The sequence below is a fragment of the Nomascus leucogenys genome, chromosome 9, assembly GCF_006542625.1.
Source record: "Nomascus leucogenys isolate Asia chromosome 9, Asia_NLE_v1, whole genome shotgun sequence".
In the NCBI taxonomy this organism is placed as follows: Eukaryota; Metazoa; Chordata; class Mammalia; order Primates; family Hylobatidae; genus Nomascus; species Nomascus leucogenys.
Genome location: NC_044389.1, coordinates 61,783,788 through 61,797,113, shown reverse-complemented (window position 1 = coordinate 61,797,113; position 13,326 = coordinate 61,783,788). Strand labels below are relative to the sequence as shown.

The 13,326-nt window shown below is 37.4% G+C and overlaps 1 long non-coding RNA gene across 1 annotated transcript in view; it reads right to left on the bottom strand.

Moving 5' to 3' along the window:
• LOC115836704 overlaps nt 1-5,933 on the bottom strand; it is a 72,277-nt gene extending 66,344 nt beyond the window's left edge. Inside the window, exons 1-2 of the long non-coding RNA XR_004031726.1 lie at nt 5,635-5,933; nt 4,499-4,523 (exon numbers count right to left, since the gene is read on the bottom strand). This is a non-coding gene — a long non-coding RNA (uncharacterized LOC115836704). The remainder of the gene's footprint in view (nt 1-4,498; nt 4,524-5,634) is intronic.
• Between the last annotated feature and the right edge of the window lie 7,393 nt (nt 5,934-13,326).

The following is a 13,326-nucleotide window of genomic DNA, read 5'->3' as shown; positions in this document are numbered from 1 at the left end:
AAAGAGCTCGCATTGCTAAGTCAATCCTAAGCCAAAAGAACAAAGCTGGAGGCATCAAGCTACCTGACTTCAAACTATACTACAAGGCTACAGTAACCAAAACAGCATGGTACTGGTACCAAAACAGAGATATAGACCAATAGAACAGAACAGAGCCCTCAGAAATAATGCTGCATATCTACAACCATCTGATCCTTGACAAACCTGACAAAAACAAGAAATGGGGAAAGGATTCCCTATTTAATAAACAGTGCTGGGAAAACTGGCTAGCCATATGTAGAAAGCTGAAACTGGATCCCTCCCTTATACCTTACACAAAAATTAATTCAAGATGGATTAAAGACTTACATGTTAGACCTAAAACCATAAAAACCCTAGAAGAAAACCTAGGCAATGCCATTCAGGACACAGGCATGGGCAAGGACTTCATGTCTAAAACACCAAAAGCAATGGCAACAAAAGCCAAAATTGACAAATGGGATCTAATTAAACTAAAGAGCTTCTGCACAGCAAAAGAAACTACCATCAGAGTGAACAGGCAACCTACAGAATGGGAGAAAATTTTTGCAATCTACTCATCTGACAAAGGGCTAATATCCAGAATCTATGATGAACTCAAACAAATTTACAAGAAAAAAACAACTCCATCAAAAAGTGGGCGAAGGATATGAACAGACACTTCTCAAAAGAAGACATTTATGCAGCCAAAAGACACATGAAAAAATGCTCATCATCACTGGCCATCAGAGAAATGCAAATCCAAACCACAATGAGATATCATCTCACACCAGTTAGAATGGCCATCATTAAAAAGTCAGGAAACAACAGGTGCTGGACAGGATGTGGAGAAATAGGAACACTTTTACCCTGTTGGTGGGACTGTAAACTAGTTCAACCATTGTGGAAGTCAGTGTGGCGATTCCTCAGGGATCTAGAACTAGAAATACCATTTGACCCAGACATCCCATTACTGGGTATATACCCAAAGGATTATAAATCATGCTGCTATAAAGACACATGCACACATATGTTTATTGGGGCACTATTCACAATAGCAAAGACTTGGAACCAAGCCAAATGTTCAACAATGATAGACTGGATTAAGAAAATGTGGCACATATACACCATGGATACTATGCAACCATAAAAAATGATGAGTTCATGTCCTTTGTAGGGACATGGATGAAGCTGGAAACCATCATTCTCAGCAAACTATCACAAGGACAAAAAACCAAACACCGCATGTTCTCACTCATAGGTGGGAATTGAACAATGAGAACACATGGACACAGGAAGGGGAACATCACACACTGGGGCCTGTTGTGTGGTGGGGGGACGGGGGAGGGATAGCATTAGGAGATATACCTAATGTTAAATGACGAGTTAATGGGTGCAGCACACCAACATGGCACATGTATACATATGTAACTAACCTGCACGTTGTGCACATGTACCCTAAAACTCAAAGTATAATAAAAATAAATAAATAAATAAATAAAATAAAAGATCACTTCCCATCTCAAACCCTTTATCACATCTGCAAAATTCCTTTTGTTACGTAGATTAACATATTTGCAGATTCCAAGATTAGAACATGGACATCTTTGGGGGGCCATTTTTCAGCCTACCTTACATAGCTATTTATTTTTCCAAGGAAATGAAAAATAATTACCTGCATTCTCCAGGAGAACTAGTTCTAAAAGTTCAGGTCACAGTCGCACCTCATAAATATTGGCTCAGGCTTTTCTCCCCAGTTCTGCAGCTGCATAATCAAACACCACTGTGCTAATAGAAGCTCATCCACTCAGCTGCATAACCAAACACCATTGTGCTAATAGAAGCTCATCCACTCAGCTGCATAACCAAACACCATTGTGCTAATAGAAGCTCATCCACTCAGCTGCATAACCAAACACCATTGTGCTAATAGAAGTTCATCCACTCAGCTGCCTTGTTTCTGCTAACTCAGCTGGGAGCCTATAAATTTGGTGAAGCTTTATTTGTGGGAATCCTTTCCCAGGTTTAGAGGGGTGGAGAGCTAGGCCTACAACCTTCTTTTAAACAGGCAAAAACTGAAACTGTTTAACTGAAAGTACTGTCAAATATTTTCATGTATAACTCAAGAATCAAAAAAATGAAAATGTAGACTTTTATAACTTGCAGGCCTCTTAGGGGATCTATTTAATGAATTCTCTCATTTTACCAGCAAGAAAACTATGGAGGAGAAAGATCAAGTCAAGCTCACCAGCCTCTGAGTAGCAAACCTGAGACTTGGTTTCCTTATCTTCTGCTCCACTGCCAGGAAGGAAGAAAGGAAGGCAGTAAGTAAAAAGGGAAGGAAGGAATGGAGGGAGGAAAGAAAAAAGGGATTAAAATCATTTGAAAACCAAAATTCAAAGAGATCCAGTGTGTCCACTCAAGTGCAGATACCTGATATAGTCAGCTCTTGATTAACGAGGATAAAGGTGAAGAGAGATGAAAGTCATGTATAATTCTAAACCCTGATTAAAACAAAACTAGTCTGAATCTGGTACCAAGTAAATTTATATAAACATATTTTATTGTAAGTATATCCAATATTTAGGAACACATTTACCACTCCACAGATGCCCAAAAGTGTAAAAATAACCCCAGTGCAACTCATTAGGAACACTAAACACCAAATGTGTCACTTGATGAGAAACTGCTAAAGGCTTGCTAATAAATAGTCTAATTTCTATTTGCTTCCCAGTTAATCTCTTTTTTTTAAATGTTAGAACACAACTAAGTTGGGCAGAGGAGTAATCTCAATGCTTAGATCTTCCTCTGTCTTCTCCTTCTCACTTAATTTCTCAACCCTGTCTTTAGATTTCTTGAATCCATGGCCCTCCTAATTCTATTTGGTTTTGCTTAGAGTAAACAAAGGCTTCCTTTTTGAGGAACCATTAACTCTGGGATGGAGCCCAGAAATAACCTGGTGGTCTCACCAGAGGGGTTCTGATGATTACCAGGCACCTGCAATAGAAGCCTTCAGATATACGGACGTTTGCACTGATTGGGAGTAATTTTTCTATTTTATGCACTTTTAATGCATTTTCTATTAATCAACAAACAGAGAACACAACCCCAAATAACTGAGCAATGACCAGGGCTAAAGAGCTGGAATGTGAATTCCGCTTTCCAGGATTCCCAAGCTTCTTACTGTCCATAAAGCAGGACACAGACACACAGAGATATGTGCTCAAAAACTGTCTTAAAGCCATATACAAAGACAGCATCACTTTGAATTATGCTACAAAACCGTTCCTGAAAGTTGTGTATGAAGTAAATTTCCATTACAAGAATCACAAATTGATATTTTATTTTGAAGCTATTTACAGAGATGTGTTACACAAGTCCTGAAAATGTGTCTCCCTGACCATGTCACATGCATGGGCACAGGAACACAGGCACACACATGCACATATACACAAGCCCCTTCACCTGGCTTTTTCATCACTCCTCATCACTTCATCAGGCAAGTCTTCCCAAACCCTCCAGACTCAGCTCAATCCCCCTCATCTTCTCATTGTCTCTGTAGCTCTTACCACAGTTGCCAACTGACTCATTATTTGTTAGCAGAATAGGATAGTGTTTAAGTGTCAGATTCTCAAGCCAATCTTCCTAGGTTCAAATATCAGTTCTGTCACCTACTGGTTGTGGGATCTTGAGCAAGCTCCTTAACCTTGCTTTGCCTCAGTTTCCTCAACTGCAAACTAGAGATCAGAGTTCCACCTTCTGGGATTATTGAGTGGAACATGTGAGATAACACATGTAAAATATTTGGGAAAGTGTCCAGTACATAGTAAGTTCTATACAGGTATTAGCTATTATTATTTATCAGCTGTGAATATCACTCATTATGCTGTAAGGTGCACAAAGGCTGGAATTGTTTCTGTATTTCCCACTCCTCATATCTGCTTTCAAATAGTTTTTGGAGGAAGAAAGTTGTGAAATCCCAAAATTTCCTCTGCCATCACTAAATCTCTTCATCTCATTCACAGCTCTGCCACATTCTCTATGGTCACCACCATTGGAGCTGCTGTCACCACGGCTACCACAGCCCCTTTACTGACACATCCACATACCTTAAGTTCAAAAGGCTGTGGCATCAGATTCAGAAAGAAGAGTGCTAATTCTAAAAGATAGCCATTCGAGCAGCAGCAATGTGACATATGATTTGTTGATTCAGCAATTATTTCAAAGGTAACAAAAACTCTGCCTAACAATAGAGGAGGCATGAACTTAAGCTCCAGAAGAAACACACCAACAACTACAGATTCACAGCCACTATCCACCAAGGAGGTACAAAATAATAGTAAGAATAACAATAACAAAAACAACAATGAAAGCACTAAGTTGCTTTCAAGGGAGGCACCATAGCAGAGTCGTTACGAGCACAAGACCTGGATCCTGCCAATCTGGGTCTCAAGCCCATCTCTGTTACTTACTAGTTGTGAAACGCTGAGCTGTTTCTTACCTTTTACGTGATTTAGCTTCCTCATCTGAAAAATGAAGATAAAAATAGTATCAGCACCACTACAGTATTACTATAAGGACTAAAGAATTACCTTTTGTAGAGAACTTGTAACAGTGACTGGCAGATAAAAAGTATTCAATTAATGTTGGTTATTTTTGTTAATTGAAAGAGTTTTCACAGACATATCTCAAAGGACCAGCACTGAGAGTTTTCCACACATATATTATGCAGACACACACACACCCAAGACCTTTTTCCCGACACCTCACATTAACACTACACTTTGAGACAGTAAGTGTGTACTCTCTCAGGCCCTTTCCTTGGGCTCTTACACAAAGCCAAGAGTTCTGCCTGTTGCTCTTCCCCTTGATGTGACTATTACCTGTGTCAAGACAGGTATCTTAAATCAATCTAGGCATGGCTACCATTATTTCAATGCAGAACACGGACTAATGGTCCCAGCTTTACTTCTCAATCGAGGCTTTCTGTAAGAAGAAGAGCTTCCTATCCAGGTTTTCTTATGAACACACAAAGACCAATCTTTTATCCATGGCCTAACCCAGTGTTTACCAAACTTGAATACATCTGAAGACTTGCAAAGCTCTATCAATTTCTGTCTGAGAGACATATTCCAACCCTTAAATTTATGAAAGACTCAACAAGCTGAAAAAGTAAGCAATACAATTTCAGAGAAGTAGTTTATCCAAGGATACACAGACAGTAAAAAGTAGAACTATGCCTTAAAACCCTTCTTTTGACTTTAGTACAATGTTTTCTTTTAAATTTTATTTATTCAAGAAGTTTGGAATTTAGAAATCATGGAGATGATTGGGCAAACCTAATACTAAAGGAAAAGTCAGATAATCCATAATATCATTGCTTTTTATCCCATTAAAAAAGCTAAGAACACTAATAAAGCTAACTTAACTAAAATCGGTACAGTTATGATCCCATTCTATAAAAGAGGAGACCAGTGAATTTTTTCATCCCTGGTGGTGTAGCAGGAAACAGAATCTACCACAGCAAAGAAAATGAGAAACTACATGAATCTTAGACAACTATGAAGACCTGTGTGTGAACTGGCTTGACATGCTGGGGTCCCAAGGAACCCATCCACACCATCAAGCTGTACTCACCTTCCAGCACTTTACCCCAGATCTTCACCAGGCACAGAGGAGGACTACACTGAAGACTGAGGGAAAGTCATGAAATCTGAGAGAGAGAGATCCTTGAGGCATGTGAACCTTCCCTAAGTGCAAGGCAGCATGCCAGTGAAGACTGGAGTCAGGGCAGAAGAGTTAAAAGAAATCTGTCTGAGAAAGTCTAGGCCTTCACTAGGTCAAAACAGTGGCAACGGAGGCCAGAAATAAGGCAGAAGAACTGAGAACAGTTCCTCAGAGTGTTGCAAACCTTCATTAAGTACAAGGCACTGGATGCCAAAAGCTTGAAGCAGCGGAGCAAAAAGAAGAGAGACCTCCTGGGATTAATAACGTCAGAAACAGGAAAGGAAAAAGAACTCCCTAGCAACCAAAACAGTCTGGGAGCACACAGAGATCTCTGAAATCTTGCCAGTGCTCAGATCACAAGCCCTAGTGATAGAAAAGACCTTATTCTGTTTTCAAAACATGGTGAAACCCCGTCTCTACTAAAAATACAAAAAAATTAGCCGGGCGTGGTGGCGGGCGCCTGTAGTCCCAGCTACTTGGAGAGGCTGAGGCAGGAGAATGGCGTGAACCCGGAAGGCGGAGCTTGCAGTGAGTCGAGATCACGCCACTGCACTCCAGCCTGGGTGACAGAGCGAGACTCCGTCTCAAAAAAAAAAAAACATTTGAAGTCAGTGGTAAACTAATCCAACTAAAGCTGAAATAATCCCACATACCTCAAATATACAACAGATTTCCTCAACTTTCCCAAGCCGAGGTCTAACAAAAAAAAAGTATGCACTTTTCTAGGGTAAATAAATATTAATTTTCTCAGTCTCTACTATTTTTCTCACAATGTCCAACATACGGTAAAAAATTCTGAGACACACAAAGAGAAAAAATGTGAGCAATAATCAAATGAGAAAACAGTCAACAGGCTGAGACTCTAGAAAGCACAGATGTTAGATTTATCAGGGGGTAACTTCAGCATAACTATGATATATATGTCAAATAATTCAGTGGAAAAGGTGGAGAGCATGCATGAATATATAGAGAATTTCAGCAGAATAATGAAAGATATAAAAAGAAACCAAACTGAAATGTCAAAATTTGTTTTTAAAATACACTGTCATCAAAAGAGAATACGTATTAGGAGTCTAACAGGCCATAAAACACAACAGTAGCCTATTAGCAGCAGCAAAAAGCAGCAGTATACCTGAGGACAGGTCAATTACCCAAAAATAAATAAATAAATAAAAGGGGGAATGAGTGAAAAAATTGCGTCTATGATCTCTAGGAAAATATTAAGTAGCCTAGTAAATATGTAATTGCATCCGTGAGAGATAGAAAATGAGTCAGAAGAAATCCTTGAAAACATAATGGCCAAGAATTTCTCAAAATTGATTAAAAATATCAAACCTCAGCATCAAGAATCATAGTAACCCCAAAAGAGGATAAACACAAAAACAGAACTAGGCACACCATACTCACTCTGTTGAGAGCCAAAGATGACACAAAAATCTTAAAAGCAGTCAGAGAAAAAAGAAACATTACACAGAAAAAAACAATGATAAAAATTATGTCTGATTTCTCTTCAGAAACAATGAAGGCCAAAACAATGGAATGACATCTTTAAAGAAATGAAAGTAAAACATGTTAATCTGGAATTCTGTATACGATTCTAAATAGATTCTACATAAAATTGTAGCATAGTCCTATAGCCTACAAAAATGAAAAATAAAGACATTTTCATACCCTTCTCCGAAAATCAGATTTTTTTTCCAGGAGACCTACACAAGAAATGCTAAAAGAAATTCTTCAGGGCCAGGTGTGGTGGCTCACACCTGTAATCCCAGCACTTTGGGAGGCTGAGGCAGGTGGATCACGAGGTCAGGAGTTCGAGACCATCCTGGCTAACACAGTGAAACCCTGTCTCTCCTAAAAATACAAAAAATTAGCCAGGTGTGGTGGCAGGCGCCTGTAGTTCCAGCTACTTGGGAGGCTGAGGCAGGAGAATGGTGTGAACCCGGGAGGCAGAGCTTGCAGTGAGCCAAGATTGCACCACTGCACTCCAGCCTGGGTGACAGAACGAGACTCCGTCTCAAAAAAAAAAAAAAAAAAAAGAAAGAAATTCTTCAACGTGTACATAATAGGCACATAAAATAGGCACAACAAACCATTTGGCAAAATCCAACATCCATTCCTCATAAAATGACCCAGTGAAAAAGGAACTGTAGAGAATTTTCTCAACCGAAAAAAAGCACCTATGAAAATGTATTACCCTGAAAGATAAAAGACCAGAACAAGACAAGAATTTCTACTCCCACCACTTCTATTCAACTTTGTCCTGGAAGTTTCAGCTAGTACAATAAAAAAAGAAAAGAAAAATAAATAAGCACAGAAATCAAAAAAGAAGAAATAAAACTGTCTTTATTCACAGACAATATGATCATTTGTATAGAAATGTGATGGAATCGAGAATAAAAGCTGCTTGTACTAATAAGTAAGCTTAGCAAGATTTTGGGATACAAGATTGGCATATAAAATCAACTGAATTTCTATATACTAGCAACAAGTTATTGGAAATTGAATGTTTTAAATGTCACTAATGATAACATAAAAATATATAAAATAGGGATAATTTACATAAAAGATGTGGAAAACCTATAAACAGAAATCTTAAAACATTGTTGAGAAAAAATAAAGAAAAAACAAAATAAGGCCGGGCTCGGTGGCTCACGCTTGTAATCCCAGCACTTTGGGAGGCCGAGGCGGGCAGATCATGAGGTCAGGAGATCGAGACCATGGTGAAACCCTGTCTCTACTAAAAATACAAAAAATTAGCCGGGCGTGGTGGCAGGCGCCTGTAGTCCCAGCTACTCAGAGAGGCTGAGGCAGGAGAATGGCGTGAACTCGAGAGGCGGAGCTTGCAGTGAGCCGCGATTGCGCCACTGCACTCCAGCCTGGGCGACAGAGCGAGACTCCGTCTCAAAAAAAAAAAAAAAAGAAAAAACAAAATAAATAGATATATTAATTAGCCAGTAATATATAAAATATTACTCAATATTTTAAAGATGTCATTTCTTCCCAAATTATTCTACAGATTCCAGAAAATTCCAATCAAAATCCCAGGAGGACTTTTGTAGAAATCGACAAAACACATATGAAAATGCAAAGAACCTAAAATAGTCAATAGCAACTATTTTTTAGCTCAGTGGCAAGAAACAATAGCAACTTTAAGAAAGAACAAACAAGTTGGGGGGTTAACACTATTTGATTCAAGACTTCTTGTAAGTAATCAAGTAAATGTAGTACTTGTAACATACACCAGTAGATCAATGAAGAAATAGACCTGGCCGGGCACAGTGGCTCATGCCTGTAATCCCAGCACTTTGGGAGGCCGAGGTGGGAGGATCATCTGAGGTCAGGAGTTCAAGACCAGCCTGGCCAATGGTGAAACCCCATCTTTACTAAAAATACAAAAAAAGAAAAATTAGCCAGGCATGGTGACACACGCCTGTAATCTCAGCTACTCAGGAGGCTGAGGCAGGAGAATCACTTGAACCCAGGAGGCAGAGGCTGCAGTGAGCCAAGACTGCGCCACTGCACTCCAGCCTGGGTGACAGGGAGAGACTCTGTCTCAAAAAAAAATAGAAGAAGAAAAAAAAAGAAAGGAAAGAAAGAAAGAGAGAAAGAGAGAAAAGAAAGAAAGAGACCCCCACACATACATGAGCAAATATTTTCCACAAGGATGCAAAGAAAATCTAATAGAGAAAGGATAGTCTTTTCAAAAACAATGCTGGAGCAACTGGATATCCACATGCAAAAAAGAAACTTGAATCTGCCCCTTGTGCCACATGCAAAAATTAAAATGAATCATTGACTTAACTGAAAATAAAATGACAAAACTTCTTTGTAAAATAGGAGAATAACTTTTGTGACCTTATGATAGGCAGATTTTTCAGATATAACAAAAATAATCTATGAAAGAACAAACTGACAAATTGGACCTTATCAAAATTAAATGTACTGTTCTTCAAAAGATACTGCTAATAGAATGAGAAAATAAGCCACAGGATGGAAGAATATATTTCCAAATGATTTCTATGATTTTTAAAAAAACTAGTATCCAGAATTCATAATGATTCAAAATAAATTGAATCACTATATTCAAAAGAAATAACCCAATTTTTAAAGGACAAAAGATTTGAACAGACACTTCAGCAAAAAAAGATAATGAGTGGCAAATAAACACATGAAAAGAGTCTCAACATCATTAGTCATTATGGAAATGGAAATTGGAACTACAATGAGATGCCCCTTCATACCTTTGTAAATGGATAAAATTTTAAATATGAATAAACAAACAAATAAGTAGAAATTGACCATACCAAGTATCGGTAAAGATATAGGAGAACTGGAACTCTCATACACTTGATGGCAGAATTACAAAATAGTATAACCTATGGTCACTGGAGGAAACAGCATAGATGTTAATCAACAAATTAAAAATAAAACAACCACATGATCCAGCAATCCTACTTCTGGGTATGTATCCAGAGGAAATGAAATCAGTAAGTCAGTGAGATATCTGTACTTCTATGTTCATTGCAGATTATTCACAATTTCCAGACATGGAATCCACCTAAGTGTCTATTAATGGGAATAAATAAAATGTAGTATAGATATACACGGTGGAATAGTATTCAGCCTTAAAAAAGGAAATCTAATCATTTCTGACAACATAGATAAATCTGGAGGATATTACACTGAGTGTAATAAGCCATGTGCAGAAAGACAAATACTGTATGATCTTACTTTTATGTGGAATCTAAAAGAGTTGAACTCATAGAAGCAGAGAATTGAAAGATGGTTACCAGGGGCTTGCGAATGTGGGGACAATGTGGAGATGTCGGTCAAAGAGTAAAAAGTTTCAGTTAGACAGGAGAAATAAATGTTGGAGAATGATTACACAACATGGAGACTATAGTTAATAATAATATAAACTTGAAATTGCTGAAAGAGATTTTAACTGTTCTTACCACAAAAAAATAAGCATGTGAGGTGATAGATATGTTAACAAGCTTGATGTAATAATTCCACAATCTATACATCTATCAAAAGATCACATTGTATACCATAAATGTATACAATTTGTATTTGTCATTTAAGATACAGATTTGTAAATTAAATAAAATAATAAAATACTACAACTACTTTGAAAAACGGTAGACTTTTGTTTAAGGTTACCACAAAATCCAGCCATTTTACTATTGGGTATTTACCCAAGAGAAATAAAAGAATATGTCCACATAAGACCTGTACATAAATGTCCATAGCAGCTTTATTTTTAACGGCCCAAACTGGAAAGAACGCAAATGTCCATAAACAAATGAATGGATAAAGAAACTATGGCATACCCATACAATGGAATATTAGTCAGCAACAAAAATGAATTAAGTTATTGGTATGTGCTACATTATAGCTGAGCCTCAAAATAATTAGGCTGAATAACAAAATGAGTATAATCTATATGATTCCATGTGTATTACATTCTAGAAAATACAAACTAATATATAGTGATCAAAAGCAGATCAATGATTGCATAGGAATTGAGGAAGGCAGGGAAAGGCTAAAGGAAGGAATGACAAAGAGGCCATGGAAAATATGAAAGGACAATGGACAAATTCATTATCTTGACTGTGATAGTTTAGTAGATGTATGTATATCTCAGAACATCACACTGTACACTTTATGTGCATTTTATGGTAGGTCAATGTTATGAACTTAATTGTATCCTCCAAAATTCATATGTTGAAGTCTTACCCACCGTTACATCAGATTGTTACTATATTTCGAGATAAGACCTTTCAAGAGAGAATTGAGGTAAAATGAGGTCATATTGGTGGACCCTTATCCAATAAAACTGGAATTTTGTTGTTGTTGTTGTTGTTTTGGAAGAGAAGAGAAGATTAAGACACAGACCACAGGATGACCATGTAGGGACATAGCAAGAAGGTGGCCATCTGCAAGCCCAGGAGAGAGGCCTCAGAAGAAATCAATCTTGCTGATACCTTCAACTGAATTTTAGCTTCCAGAAATGTGAATAAATAAATGGTATGTTTAAGCCATTCGGTCTGTGGTACTTTGTTATAGCAGTTGTAGTAAAGTAATACATTCAATTATACGTCATTGGGGCTATTAAAATGAAAACAGGCCATGCATGGTGGCTCACACCTGTAATTCCAGCATTTTGGAAGGCCAAGGTGGGCAGATCAGTTGAGCTCAGGAGTTCAAGACCAGCCTGGGTAACATGCTGAAATCCCATCTCTAACCAAAAAAAAAAAAAAAATCAAAACAAAAAAAACCCAGCCAGGCATGGTGGCATGTGTCTGTAGTCCCAGTTAATAAAATAATTCGAACACTGCTACAATAAAGAAACTTACACAAGTCTCTTCGTGCACATGAGCTAGTATATTTTTAGAGGCAAAAAGTGGAATTTGATGATCAAAGTGTTTGTACCTAGAGTCTATGAACACATAAGGCATTAGGAAAAATATATATAGCTTCTATAACACTACCGCAATTGATTCCCTTCTTAAAGTGTAATAAATACTTAGTTGTGGTTTTTTAAATGTATAGTGAGAAACATATATACAAATAATCACAAAATGATGGAGTAAAAATTACAGCATAGGTATATAAAGCTATACTATGGGTAAAAAGTAGGAAATTGCCTAAGAATGTCAAAGGAGGTTCACAAATTTAAAAACCGAAAAAAAGGTATTTGAAATGAATCTTAATGAACATGTAATCTGCCAAACTAAGAAACAGATAAAAGGAAGTCTTAGAAGAGGGAAAGAGCATAACATATCATCAAAAGTGTAGCTGCAACTGTCTCTTCAGATACCATCTGGAAAGTCCTAGTAACTTCAGGAAAATCACAGATGTTAGTCAGAGCTGGAAATATTCTTCAACCAATTTTGCATTTTACAGATGTTGTATCTGAATCCCAAGCCCAGACTGACTTTCACAAAATCATAAACTTGTTCATGAAAAACGCAAGGACTGAATTGAGGTCCACTTATTCTTAGTTCACTGATTTTCTACATAATCACCTGCCTCCATAAAGCAACAAGGATGGTTTTTTAAAAACAAAACAAAACAAAAACAAAAAAACATTCCTACTGTAATAGATATGCCTTTATCCTAAATCCATCAGATTCAAATAGACTATTTTCAAACAATATACAAAGATAATTTTATGGTCTCTCTCTAGCCCCCAAAAATTCTAAATAGTCTTCTAACTTAGAATAGCTTTTATGGTTAAATATGGCTTTTTTACCCTAATTTTTTTAATTGACAAACCATGAGTCCTAAGTAGAATAACTCTAGGTTTACCAAAATGTTATTTTTAAATTTTTTTTTTGTAGAGACAGGGTCTGTCTATGTTGGCCAGGCTGGTCTTGGTCTCCTGGACTCAAGCAATCCTCCCACCTTTGCTTCCCAAAGTGCTGGGATTATAGGACTGAGCCATTGCACCCAGCATTACCAGAATATTGTTAATAGAAGACTAATAAATTATTTATTAAATCAAAACTCCATATTGAATGTATGCTATGTGAAGTACACTGTATCAGGCACACACTGAAACTGGGCACCCGGTGACCTATTCTGCAATTTATT